Source organism: Apis laboriosa, unplaced genomic scaffold, assembly GCF_014066325.1.
Source record: "Apis laboriosa isolate Shangri-la unplaced genomic scaffold, ASM1406632v1 scaffold38_cov145, whole genome shotgun sequence".
In the NCBI taxonomy this organism is placed as follows: Eukaryota; Metazoa; Arthropoda; class Insecta; order Hymenoptera; family Apidae; genus Apis; species Apis laboriosa.
This window is the reverse complement of record NW_025223092.1, coordinates 2,279,491-2,292,495: the sequence shown is the minus strand read 5'-3', so window position 1 is coordinate 2,292,495 and position 13,005 is coordinate 2,279,491. Positions and strand designations below refer to the sequence as shown.

The 13,005-nt window shown below is 29.2% G+C and overlaps 1 protein-coding gene across 2 annotated transcripts in view; it reads right to left on the bottom strand.

The window, feature by feature from the left end:
• Positions 1–1,955, bottom strand: part of LOC122715543 (furin-like protease 1) — a 297,202-nt gene extending 295,247 nt beyond the window's left edge. For both annotated transcript variants that reach the window (XM_043937814.1, XM_043937813.1), the window contains exon 1: positions 1,628–1,955. The gene's annotated coding sequence lies outside the window, so the exon portion shown is untranslated. The remainder of the gene's footprint in view (positions 1–1,627) is intronic.
• Positions 1,956–13,005: the final 11,050 nt, after the last annotated feature.

Sequence of the window (13,005 nt, the reverse complement as noted above, 5' to 3'; positions counted from 1 at the left end):
ATAATTTAGATTCTAAAAATAAATGTGTACATCCTAAAATAAACTTTTATAATATTTTAGTTTTCAGAAATTCATAATGATAATTAAAAAAACATGTAAAAAACATATATAATAATAAAAATATTTTCTATCATATTTCATATTTCAATTATAAAACAATAAATGAAAAAACACATAAATAATTTTTCGCTTAAAATATACAAATTAACAATATATCAATTATAAATTTTCAAAATTGCGCGCCATATGTTTTAATTGTTCTTTAAATTAACTATAACAAATCATGATTACGTATTTAATATATTTAATGAAAACAATAATGTAATAATATATAATTTGACAAAATATCACTAATATAATATCATGTTCATTAATATAATGTTAATGAAAAAAAAAGTTAAAAAATTAACTATTAAAAATTGTTAGGTTATGTATTGTTGCAAACTTTCAAATATAAATTATACGTAATAACGAAATTTATCTCAATACTTCAAAACAATTATATTATCGAAAGTATGTACAAAATCAATCTCGAGAAAATTAAATATCTATAATCTGTATCTACTCTTTAAAAATGACATCTACTTACGCAATGATCATTACCGCAAACAAAAGGAATGCCAACGAACCGACCCATGCAAGGGCCTTTCTCGTAACAGGAAACACTCGGGGTCATGGACTGGCATAAAGTTCATGCAATGAGAACACGAGACGCGCAGAAAACCGGCTGGTTCAACTCACTCGTTAAGATAACACGGTTGTATATTCCACGTATAATTTCGTGCGACAGGAAGACAAATAAAAATTTAAACTGTCACTTTATCGTGTAAGAATCGCGACACAACCGACGACCAGTCCTCGATTGACAATAAACGTGCGCAGTGTTTTACCGCGCAGCGTCACTTTCAAGTTTCGATAATCAGAATCGCGATATCGAACCGCGTGATCGAGATCATGTCGACTATATATAACATTTGAGAGACGTTTAAAAATCAAATATGGCCGTCGAACAGTTGTTCTGATAATAATAACAATAAAATTGAAATGTAAATACTATCTATTCTAATAGTTTGAAATATATTCAAAAAAAACACGCTGATCTTTCGTACGGACGAATAAAAAGACGTAAACAAACCCGTCCTCGTGTCGATACGAACCACGTAATAGACAACACAATACGACGAACGAACGACGTTACATCTAGACTCGCGAGGAAATCATCATGTGATAAAGTTTAAACTGCACGGTTCGTGGAATCGTGCACAAGAATGTAGATAGGTTAGAAATGAGACACGACTGCACGTGGGCAGAAACACGCCTGTCCCGCCACCGGGATGCACTGCGAAATAGCAAAGCTGTCAAGATACGTTTCTATGTTGTCGAAAGATGAACGCGACAAAGTTGCATACAAGCATACGCGTATATATATATATATACGCGCACACAATTGATATACTATACGCGGGGAACTCGTTACACGAGGCCATCTCAAGGTAACGGTTCCCGGACATTTGGTCTCGATACCAAAAGGAGAAATTAATAGAGAGCTTTGATTTGACAGCTCGCGAGAATTATTCGTAATAAAGAGCAGGGCACGCGGTCGTGTTTATTAATAGATTTCACTCACGATTTCAGCTGGTGTTCCGTTGGCTCTCCTTCAATCGAACTGTTCTGCGCGTACCACTGGTCTTCTCCGTTGTCGTGGAGCCGTCGATACACGCTCTCGTCGTACACAGAGAGATACTCCAATCGAAGCGAGGAATGCGGAAGATGGAGAAACGGGGATAGAACACCGCACAGTTGCACAGCCTGGGAAACACGCCTCTCGGTACCGCCAAACGAGACTGATTCACGATTACTCGCCACAGAACTGAATACACGATCGTGACATGTATACGTAAAGCGAGCCGCGTGTAGTTTTTATATCGTGTCACCGTCGACGCGCGAATGTCGAAACGTGCAACGTCATTCCTCGTTGCGATCTCATCCCTACGACGAAGCACGGCTGACTGACGGTTCGGTCCGCCACTCCGTTCCAATCTTCCCCTACTACCGCGCAGCGCCTTCCTCTCCCCACTCCGTGCCCCCACCATTCGACTAGCTTCTCCCGCCGTCGCAACTCGCAGCCCCGCGCGTCCCACGCCACCCGCAGCGACGTTCAGTCACTCGGCAATCGCCTGCCTGTGTACTACTCTTTCTCTTTCTTGCATTCTGTGTCCGTGCCGTGAAACAGAGCGAGAGAGGTTTGGACACGGCGCGAAAGGTTGAGGAGACTACCAGTGTCGTCGTAATGTTACGGGTGTACCCGTTAGCCGCTTGTACCTTTTCCATCATACATTAATATGCATAATATAATTCGAAAGACGATTCTTTTCTTTTATTTATATATATAGGAGAGAAACTCTGTCTAAAGATTTATTAGTACACGATCCGATACAAGAAATAGTTTTAACAAGAATATAACTTAAAATGTTATTAAATTAATATTCTTTTCGTATTATATTAGAATAAATACGAACAAGAAGAGATTCTTATTACGCAAATATTAAATTTTTTAAATTAATGAAATTTATATTAAAACCTAGTATTTTAATTCTAAACATAAACATTCATAATTGTTACGACGTATAATAATACGTAATATATTCGATTCTTAATCATTGGTGATATAATAAATTAAACTATTAATCAAATATAAATTGTATACAATACAATTAAATCTCGTTAAATCATAACAATCTAACAAAATAATCGTAAAATTCAACACATTATCACATTTATCACAATCGATAAAACATTTGTGTTCCAGAATTGAATAAAATTCTCTTGCACGTTTCAGAATCCACGAGGCAGAAGTTTCGCACGAAAGGGAGCGTATCACCTGACCGTATTCCCCAGCTTAAGCCCTCTTTGCTGCAGTCATGGGCCCGGCAAGGTCCTCGATCGTCCCTGGGGGTTCCGGCAGAAAACTCGTCCCTCTCCATCATACTGCAACCCTCTTCTTTCCGCTCGTTCGTCTTCTAGCCACATGCATGTAGGGCTACGTCTTCTCTGGCGTGCACCAGTGTCTTCAGCCTCCGTCAACCTGGTTTCTCTGGCTCGAGCCTCCTCTTTCTCCTTCGGCCCCTTTCATTCTTCTTCTCCCCTGTTGTCTGGGCCCTTGCAGGTCGAGCCAACGAGGACGAAGAGGGAGAGAACAAGCGGGAATATTGAGCAGGCATTCCAATTCCTGCCAGTTACTCTCATCCACATTCGATTCTTTTCAATCTTATCTTATCCACCTGTCTGGCCCGTGTCGATGAAGCTCGCGAGCGAGCTTATTCGAATATATATTCAGAGGGAGGTACAGCTTGTTGTTTGTCACTAACATGAGAACGCTCGCTGATATGCCATTGGATGCATGCTAAACGAGCGTGCCGATAACGAACTGGGATACGATCGAACGACGCATCCGGATTTCCGTGCATCTCCTGCCTGCCTTATTTACTGTATACCGTGTCTGAGATCAATTGCCTGCTCAAGGCCACTCAAGGGTTACTCCCTGTTATAGAAGTCGATTCAATGCTATTCTCGAGTGGAACTCTTCGATTTTATTTTCTTTTTTGTATATTGTCTATCGAGTAATGTAGGGAAATCGATGTAGAGATGACAGTTAAAGATAAGAGATATATATATATATGTTTTGACAAACTTGTGGTCTAAGTTTAAAAAATTGGAATAATTGGAACAAAGATTTATGCAGTTATTACTTTATGTGAATATATATATTTAATTATTATTTTTAATTTTAAACCGAGGTTTTATAACTTTATAGTAAGTTTTTTGAATTTCTCTAAAGTTGGTAAATTGTTACAGAATTCTCAATTTAAATGATATTGATTTAATTATTTTGTCATTGTATCTCCCTTTAGTGTTTCATTTAAAAACCTTTGACAATTATTAATAGACGTTAATTTGATATTTTATGCGATAAATAAGATGTACAATTAATTTATAATTAAAAAAATCCAAATAATATTTAATAATACCTTCTAATATTCATAAATAAAGTTATTATTAATTTTTGACCTATCAGACCTATTGTTCACTATTGTGAAAAGAATGTGTCCATAGAAATGGAAAATCAATGATGAAGATGTTCAAGCAGAAGAGCATATCGAGGAAGAGGAAAATGAGACGCCAAATGAGACACAGGATAATAAAGAGAGCAAGGATTTTCAGATTGGATAAAAATCGGCAATAAAAAGAGGAAAAAAAAAAAAACTTGAGAGAGAATGATAGAAAAAGAGATTCAGATCCTACTGGCTTTTATCGAGAATTGACGATGGATTTGTTTTCGACCTGATCCACGATATTGAGTCGCCTCTTCGTTCATCCCTATTTCATCACACTATCGCGCAGAGAGAATTCAGGGCTTCCTCGTTGTTTCGTTTGAGGTTGTTGAATGTATTACAATTTTGTTATTACGATTATTCTGTTGTAATTTTATATTTGAACAATTTATAAAGTGTATAAAAGATTAAAGAATTGGTTAATAAATAAAATTTTAAAGCAAGCATAATTTGATATAAAAAAGAATAACTTTAAGTAAATTTAGAAAAGATATTATTCGAACAAGTTATGGATAAAGTAAAAAGAATAATAATTCTTGTAAACAAATTAAAAACAATTTTATGAAAGAAAATATTAATTTATTCTTATTTATCCTTATACTTATTTATTCTTACGTTATTTTCATTCTTTATTCTTATTTTATTTTCATAAAAAAATATGTCTAAAGTAATTAGAAATGCTACATCTACAAATCAAAAAAATAAAAACAAAGATATAATGCGCAGCAAATTTTTTTTTACAAAATATAATTTCCAAAGAATAGTTCTTCTTTCCAGGATAAATACTTAAATTCCATTTAATGTTGTTTTTTTTTTTTTTTCATCAAATTAATCTCGCATATTAACCAATTAAGGACAGAAATTATGAAATCACGTATTAACAAAGCGTCCCGTTATCGATGCATATTAATGCCACGGATAATACAATTTGTCTCATGGCCGGACGTTTATTAAATTTATTGTTAATCCGTTAAGAACGGATAATACGTTATCGCATAGTTAATTCCTCCCCCTCCCCCTCCCCCCCCAAAACGCCAATTTTGCGCTGGAATAATCCCGCGTAATGAATAATTGATGTCAGAATTGGGGATCGATAGTTTTCGGAATTTCGAAGTAACACGCGCCTCTTGGCGAAAACCACTTGTCAACGGTGTGATGAAAAATTTAAGAGTTATAAGGCGAAAAGTGAGCGAGAAATGAATCTAATTCGTAAGTAGGCTCCCCCACTATGTATTTATCAATGTGTGAATTGATAGGCGAACAAGCGGACATTTCTGATACGGAAAATAGAACGAGGTTATTTTATGTGTAATCAATAGTCTCTCGTGTTCGCGAAATTGAAATATGATGTTGGTAGAAAATTAGAGGACGTGTAAATTGGTCGTGAAAGGGAAAAAAAAGAAAATTTGATAAAGAGAAATATAATATAATAATTTAGAGAAAAATACAAAAATTGTTATTTGCAAAAGAAGATTTAACGAAGCTTATTTTTCGTGTCGTAAACAATTTAATTTTCCACCAGATGAAGCGAAAGAGAGAGAGAGAGAGAGAGAGAGGGTATAGAGTAATCTAATACGAAATTAAATTGCTTATGACATTAATGGATACTTTTGTGTTTATTTTAATAAACTAAAATCATTCCATAAATTTTCTATCTGGTTTGAATGTTATATTAAGTGAATAGAAAATTTCGTATAATATAATTATTTTTCAAAGAAACATAAAATAATTAGATACATTAAAAAAAATTTTTGATTTAAATAATAATTTGAAAAAAATATTTTTAAACACAAATTATAAATATATATAATTCCTTTGTCTTCTCACTTTGTTTTCTCACGTGAATTTTAAACTTAATTGAGAATTGAAAAAATGAAGTGATATTATTTGAAAGGTGTAAAAATTTCTTTTATTTTTACCTCGAGAGAAATTAAATAGTCAGTTCGATATTATATCGAAATTTTATAGAGGATAATTCTTGGTCATTTCTTATGGCTGCGAGAGGAACACGTACCTTAAATTCCATGTTTTAATTTTCTCGAATATCAAGCAGTAATATTCTTCCATTCCATATTTCAGCCGTGTAAATGTATTACCATTCCTAGAATGTAACGCAACGTGTTACAGTACCATTATAATCAAAAGAAACGTTTCCCGAATAAACAATTGCATAGTTGATCCATGAAACATTTCTCGTGTTGTTGCTGTTTCATCTTTAACAAATTAAAAACCATCTATTTTTAATGAAATAGTGGAATGTGAAAGAGAAATAATTGTTGCATTTCTTCCGTTTCTCCTGAAAGTTACTTTGGCGAGCAAGTTATGATTATATAATTTGCATGCTACACGAGATAAATTAATCTCCTGGCTGAGGAGAAAAAGAAAATAGATTTTTGAAATAAAGAGAAATAAATAATACAAGCAAACATTTCTGTTCAGCTTCAAATAGAATTTTTTCTAAAATAATAATAAAGAAATAATATTTTAATATTAACTTATACTATAAATACTTTAAAATGAATATTTCATTTGAGATATATAACAAAATAATATAAAAATAATATAATATAAAATTCTCAATCACTTTTTAATGTTTAAGAAATAAGAAGTATAGAAAATAAATATTTTAATTATTAAACATTGAATTGAAAGTAATAAATAATATTTATTTAATTTAGAAATTAAATAAAATCGATAATATTTTCAAATAGTTTTTTATTTTTTTAATCCTTTGATTAATCCTTTTTAAATCTCCTAAATATTGTATTTTTTCATCCAAGACGAAATACAATAATCAAACATTTATTTAAGAATAACTCATTTTTCAAACAAAATTTTATAATTTATTTAAAAAAAGTTATTATTTTCTACATTTTTCACTTCTACCCAAGATAAGAACAGCTTATCCAACGTTTTCGACTTACTTAATCCTAATCTCGTTTGTTTTTCAGTCGGCGTAAAAATCGCTCCAACGAGTCGCGCCTTTTTTCACGATGGAAGTCGGCAACTGTAGAACGATTTGCTGAAAAACTGGATCGATTCTGAGGGCTGTACCGTGGAGCAACGCCGTCCTTATTTCTCTCGTCACTCGGCAACCTCTATTAATCTCCGTCAGTCGGTGTCTGATGGACACGGTGGAGGCGATAACGAACGGGTTATTGAGGATGAAAGACGAAATCCCTCAGCCACTCGTTTCTCCTTCTTATCTCCTTCGATAATCGAGCCGAATTTGCTAATGTTTCGGCTAATACAGACGGTAAATTTCGTCTGGACGAGCTTCAGACGTACAAAAGGAAAAAGGATTTGAAATAGGATCGACATAGAATTTAATAATTTGAGAAAAAATCAAATTGAAATCGTTCGAAAAATTTTTTTTTTTTGCGATATTTATTAAAGTAAATAAAATTACTATCGTTATCTGTGATGATGGATGTATACTATCGATCAAAAATTTGGAATCGTTAATATAACATTCCATGAAATTCAATAATTTAAGAAAAATTCAAATTGGAATTTTGTTAGATTCGAAATCTATTAAAATTGGATAAAATTATTATTGATTTCGATTTTGAGTTAATAAATTTTGTTCAAAATTCGTAAGTGCATAGATAAAACAGAGAAATGATTCGTTGCACGTGATTTCTTAAAAAATAGTTATAGTTAATTAATAATCTTCTTTTTTTCAGATATCATTTTTTAAAATAAAAGAGATACATGATCAAAGTGTGATTTGATCAAATATATTTTTTATTAAGAAAGATATGTAATCAATATGAATTTAATCAAACAGACAGAATAAAATATTTTCGCTGCAGTTGAAAGTAATATGCCTTTTGGAAACTCTTTTATGTGCTTTTGTATTGGCGTGTTTTTTCTTCCATTCATTTGGTTAAAGCATAGCAGCTATGAGAATCGTGTTTGATGGCTTCAAAAGTCAACATAAAAGTTGTTTGTTTCTCTATTTAAAAAAAAAAAAAGAAAAAAAATTGCTTTATGTTCTATTATAGTGCGAAACCAGATTGCTATTGTGTATAACATTGCTTGCATGAAATATATTTTCAATAACATATTCTTATAATATTTTCCAAATCAAAGTGTGCAACTTTTTGAAGAAATTGCATGGAATATAAATAATGCACGAGTGAAATTAATTTACTCAATGTTTAAAATATATTTTCAAAGTGAATTATTATAAAATGATATCAATTACTCATAAAAAGAATTATTATTTTTCTTTGCTTTCAAAACTATTGGAGAAATTAAATTTAATAAACAGCATGTTATTATTCATAAGCATGAGTAATTTAAAATTCTATTCTTTTATTAATAATTAATAAAATTGCATTCTATACTTTAAAATGTTTCCATTAATTATTTTTTAATTAAAACTCTTTTTGCAAGAAATTCAAAACAAATAATTCTCACTCCATATATTTATAGAAAAACTAATTACTCGAACAATTTATTTTTCTATAAATCCTAAAAATTTGTTCCAAACAAAGTTTCCAAAACTCTTCTACTTCCATTGCTCTTCATACAAACAGCAAGACTACTGAGGAAAGTCCGAACTAACGAGTTCCATTCAAAGGAATTAATAATAAAAAAAAAAAAAAAAAAATGAAGAAGAAGAAGAAGAAGAAAAAGAATATGAAGAAAACAAGGAAAAAAAAATAAAGGAAAAGAAATAGAAGAGAAGGGCACATAAAAGAGGTCAAGATGAATAATGAGTTTCAAGCAAATATTAAATTGCCATCAGAAAAATTGTATACTCACAAAATTATTTCCAAGTCTATGATGTAGTTCTTGAAGAAATATTTAATATACTTATTTATTTTATATATATATATTCATTTACTTAATATATATATTAAAATTACTATTATAAAATTATTATTAAAATTATAATTGAATATGTTAATTGTTTATTCAAATATATTTGAAAGTATTGTCTATTTATAGAAAATTTTACTAATGAAATGAACTCATCTAGATTTATGTTATCTCTAAATTTATAATATCGATATTTAACAATATACAGACTAAATAGGATTTAAATAAGGAAAGGAAAAAAATTTAATTTATATTTATTATATTTACAAAAGATATAAAAATTAAAATTTGTATGGAATATTTCAGAAGGATTGACAATCGATAAAGTTTAACTGATGATTCTGAAGATGATTTCAAACAACTTTTTTCTTTATAAAAAATTTTTGCTTTGTTTATTCAGCTATTGATAAAAAGCACTGGCCAATCACAGAGCGCATAGACTTATTGTGCTTGATGGTAGTGTTGGGTATGTGCCGCTCTCGAATCGCCTTGAACAAACAATCGAAACAATGTATCAAATCCAGCACTACTATCATATAGATGTTTCTATAATTGATTAATAAAGCTGAAAGAATAAACGAAAATTTTTGTAAAAAAAAAAGTTGTTTAAAATCATTTCAGAAATCTCTAATTAAATTTTATTCGTTTATGATTTTTGAATCATCCTACATTAGTATATTAAAATCCTTTAAATATTGTTTACAAAATGTTACTTGTAGTTTTTAATATAATTATCAAAACAATAATTTTTTAACAAAAATGTTCTTGCAATTTTCAAACAATATGTATTAACGATACATACAATTATTTTATATTTAAATTTTAATTTTCATAAAATTTACTTTCAAAAAATAAATATTTATTAAATATTATTGTAAAACTCCATATATGTTAAAAATTTATATTTTGATTATATTTTCACCATCAAATATTCTATATATTATACTTTTCTCGTAAAATACCGTTGTCGAGAATAATTCTCTTCGTTTCTTCTTCAATATTCCTTGGGCATCAGGGGGTACTTCATAATGTCATTTCGTTGTCATTTTCACTGAAGTAACGGCTGCTACTGTCATTTGAAGGATCTAGGACGACGATACACCCTCCAACTCCTTTCTAACGAAAATCGATTGCTAATCATTGTCGCTTGTCTTCAAGTTTTATGGACATTTCGCTGCGTCACAAGAATATTATTATCGGTTAATGCGATCTAATCAATATGCGATGCTGATGTAAAATTATCAAGCTTATTTGATCAAAATTAAATTTATTATTATCTCGACGTTTACTAACGAGAAAAGGAATTTCCTTTGGGATTTATAATATATGTTGACGTACAACAAATTTTGTATCGTAAGTTCAAAGGAACTAATAATTCTGAAAAGTAAAAAGAAAAATTGATTTCTTTAATTGAATTATAAACTTTTGAAGAAAGGATTGGTCTAAGAATTTTGAAAGAAAGTTTCTTTAGCCAAATTTTAAGCGGTCACGTTCAAGATTGATTTAAAATTTTATATAAGAGATCTTGTCAATATTTTAAATCTGTGTCTTAGAAATTCTAAAGAAGACGAAGATGCATTTTACCTAACTTTAAGCGTGTGAAGAATTCAATCATAACCTAGAAATTCCAATAATATTTCTAGTAGAAATTCTAAAAGCGACAAGGCTTTTTTTTTCATTAATTTTTAAATGTTTGATATATTCGAGCATGACCTAAAGAAAATTTTAAAGATATATACCAATTTAGAAATAAAATAGAAATTCTAAAAAAAAAAAAAAAAAAAAAAAAATAGTGAAACTTTAACATACTTATAAAATCAAAAAATTTCCAAGAAAGTAAATAATCGCGAAATAAAATAACAAAGTATTTTACTAAATTTAACTAAATTTCAAACTCTTTTTCGATTTTCAAATTTAATAAAATCAAGAATGAATCAATAATTCTAAAGAAACGCAATATTTTTTTTTTTTCGAAATTCCAAAATAATCTAAAAATTTCAAAGATGTTTCTATTTTCCAATGTTTCAAATATCTGACGAATTTCGAAGAAGGAAACGAACTAAATAACCGCATAACGATGAAAAATTGTCAACAAGGCATAAATTATGGATCGTTAATCATCGTTCACGAATAGATAGTGAGTAAGCGAAAAGTCGTTAAGGGCCGTTGTCTTCGTGGATGATGCTTAAGTTTCCCGGGCGAATTTGCAAAGCTGAAGCGCCGATGACTTGGTTACTGTAAGTTTCAAATTGATAACCGCAACGATTAAGCGAATAGGAATTCGCAAGCCATGCTTCGGCCTGAATCTCGCGAGTTCGTAATTGCAACAACCCTTGCAATAGCTACATCAATGCATCTCAATGAAGAGCTGTTCAGGCAATAAGAAATATCGTCGTATTTTATAATTTTTGCATCGGGAAAAAGGAATATTGAGCGTGAAGGAACGAAAACGAATTAATTTTTCTTTCAATTAAAACGAATTGCCGGTATTTTTAAATATTCGCTTATAAAAATGTTTCTTTTTTAAATAATATTCTAAATTTTTCTCTTTGAATTGACTTTGAATTGAATGATTTGTTTTTTTGATTTTTTTTGAAAATTATTTGATATCAGATGTCACATTAGAATCATAAATAAGTAAATATGAATACAAAATACAATAATTCGAATATTTAAAAAATATATAAATAATAAATAAAGAAGATACATTAAATGTACATTAAATGTACAATAAGTATTAATGTAACAAATAAATTGATATTTATGCATTTATATTAAAATTTAAATATTCAGAATTCTACAGAATATAATATGTAATACAAAATATAATAAATGCAACAAGGTACGAAAATTCAAAATATAATAAGTACGTGTTATATAATATTTAACAAATGAAGTAAATCTCTATTTAAGCTTCATTTCGTAAATGTTCGAAAAAAAAATTGATTTTGTATAAAATTTAATAATAAATAATTATGTATATAATTTATGACTGTCTTGTAATATATTTTTACAGTGAATATTTTATTCCACAGTATGAAGCATTCAACAAAATTAATTTCAATCGAATTTAATTCAATGCATATTAATAAAAAATTATTTTGGAAATAAGAAATATTTTTATCCTTTATTTTACGAAATTCAAAGAAGGATTATTAAACATGAATGAACGAATATTATTTTTTATTTGGAACAAAGAATAAACAAAAATGCTTGAAAGTGGAAAATGTGGGGATCTAAAATGTGAAATGTAACGTATAATGCACGGAATATATAGAGAGGTAGTTCATATGTAGAATTCAATCTAGAGTCTGAGATGTATAATGTATATTGTAGAATGTGTAATATAAAAACGGTAGAATATATAATATATCATGAAAAGAATGGAATATTAAGATATTAAAATATAAAAACGAAACGTCAAATTAATTTTGCGATTTTTTTATTTCAATTTTTTACTAATTAATAAAGTGGGAAAAAATTTAATATGGAAGTTTGTAATATAAAAGAATATTGTATTTCTAAAATGTAATTATTTTCATTTTTTTTCCTTAAACATATAAAATAATTAATTGTATACTACTTTGAATATGTAAAATTTAATTCAAATAAAATAGAATTTCCAAGATCAATTTAAGATCATAATATAACAAATTTTTAATAAATAAAATATAACATTGTGAAATCTTTAAAAAAATTAAAATGACTTTAATTAAAGAAATTATATTGTTCATCTTTAATTATTTTTTGGAATATTCTATAAATAAAATTTTTATATCATGCTGAATATTTTAATAAAATCTAAAATTTAAGCAGCTAAAATATAAAATAGTATTGAATTTAATGAATAGTAACGGTAATGTAATTTAAGAAAAATAAAACAAGAGAAAATATCATGAGATAAACTCGGATTAATGTAAGCCGATTACAAGACTGCTAGAGGAATCGACAAGTAAAGACGTTTATCCCTTACTTATGATGTCTTTGTACAAAGTCAATGATATTTAATATGTGAAATATTTTATTTTCTTAACATTCATAATATATATAATGTAGTATATAT